This window comes from Arvicola amphibius, chromosome 6 (genome assembly GCF_903992535.2).
Source record: "Arvicola amphibius chromosome 6, mArvAmp1.2, whole genome shotgun sequence".
NCBI lineage: Eukaryota > Metazoa > Chordata > Mammalia > Rodentia > Cricetidae > Arvicola > Arvicola amphibius.
In genome coordinates this window covers 132,048,577-132,050,538 of record NC_052052.2, presented here as the reverse complement: position 1 = coordinate 132,050,538, position 1,962 = coordinate 132,048,577, and the positions used below count along the sequence as shown (strand labels likewise).

Below are 1,962 nucleotides of genomic sequence, written 5' to 3'. Positions count from 1 at the left end.
GGGTAGAATGGTAAGAAAAAGGGAGAAATTTAAGAGATATTCCTTTAAAAAGTATTTAGAATTTTTTGGAGATCAGTAATTGGTGCCACCAATACTTAATTATCCAGAAGAGAGAGAGGGAGAGAAAGAAAAGAAATGGATGTTGGCTTTTACCTTATTCCACATGAAAAGCAATGAATTCAAAACAGATCATTGATCTCAATGGTGAATTCTGTAATACATACGCATCTCTTCATGGCTTTGTGTAGATGGTTTTTTAGGGAGGACACAAGTAGTGTTGATCATGAAAAAAAGTGAAATTTGACTTTATCAAAATTTAAATGCATTTGTTGAAAAGATATTTTTGGATCTAGGCATAGTGACTTGTTCCTGTAACCCCTGCAATTGAGAGGCAGAGACCAAACAATCTCTATAAATAAATGTAAGGTCAGTTTGAGGTACAATTTTTTAATTAAAAAAGAGAACTTTAGACCAAGGGCTAAAGCTGGGAGACTGAAATATGCAGACCACCAAGGCACTGCTGGTCACTCCAGTTCTGATTCGCTCCTGTACCAGGGGTCTAATCAGGCCTGTGTCTGCCTCCCTCTTGAGTTGACTGGAGGCCCCATCTACACAGCCCTTCTGCAGCAGCTCCCCTCTCCAGGGGGCCAGACAGGAATTCCAGACCAGTGTTGTTTCCTGGGACATTGACACAGCTGCCAAGTTTATTGGTGCTGGGGCTGCCATAGTTGGTGTGGCTGGCTCCAGGGCTGGCATTGGAACAGTGTTTGGTAGCTTGATTATAGGCTATGCTAGAAACCTGTCTCTTAAGCAACAGCTCTTCTCCTATGCCATTCTGGGTATTGCTCTGTCTGAGGCCATGGGGCTCTTCTGTTTGATGGTCTCCTTCCTCATCCTCTTCACCATGTGAGGCTCCATGAGGTCACCCAGCCATTCCTGCTGCTTCGACTCCATGCCAGTCCTGAGTGTACAGTCATGCCAGTGCTAGAGTGTACTAAGCTTTATCATTAAACAACGTTTCTCAAAAAAATAAATAAAAAGAAGAACTTTAAGAAAATGAAACTACACTCTATATGGGAAGAAATAGAGAAAATAGATTTGTGTTCTGAATATGGAAAGAGACCTTACTACAATAGTGAAACAAAATAACTCCATTGTAAATGAGTAAAAGTTCCAAGACAAGGTATTTGAATAACCAAACAGAGATATAAAATTAAACTCAAATTAAAGCCACAACAGATGGCACCCCATCCCAACCAGAATGGCAGAAACAAAAACTGCTGATGACATTACACTTCACCTAAGACAATTTCAATAATAAATGTCAGACTATTTCTACTCCATGTTTTACTAGAAGTGCCATGATGTAAGAAAAAGAGTAGGGAATAAGAGGATAGGGAACTGTAGCAGAAAAGAGACATCTTTATTTGTGGGTTGTATACACCAAAAGAATTATGTACAGAAAAATTATTTTGAGTGATAGCAGTTTAATAAGTTATCTGCTTAAAGTAGTCAATTTTGTAAATAGGCACAGGTAGAAAGAAGCCTGAAAACAAAGCATGTAGCATCACAAATATGAATTACCTAAGAACAAATCTGATGAAAGATATGTAGAGGATTTTTTTCCTCCTAAGAAGGTAAGTTGCATAATATCCTTGAAAGAAAGTATAAAGGAGTATCACAAATTAAGTAATATTCCATATTTGCAGTTCCTAACACCCTTTAGTATAAGATGTAAATTATTGCCAAACTCATTTATAGATTTGATTCCATCCCAGTCTATACACCACAGGTGTGTGTAAACTAATTTAAGCGGATGCTAAAAATACTTTAAATGTGCTCACAATAGCTAAGACATCCTCAGTGGGTGGGGGAGCCTGTCAAAAGACAGCCCCTGAACATTCGGCTATTACCACAGGAATGAGATGGTCTTAAAACTTAATGAAAAAAGAATAGATTTTC

At 38.2% G+C, this 1,962-nt stretch overlaps 1 pseudogene; it reads left to right on the top strand.

Annotated features, from left to right (window-relative positions):
- The first annotated feature begins 499 nt into the window (after positions 1 to 499).
- Positions 500 to 910, top strand: LOC119817867 (annotated as a pseudogene).
- The last annotated feature ends 1,052 nt before the right edge of the window (positions 911 to 1,962 follow it).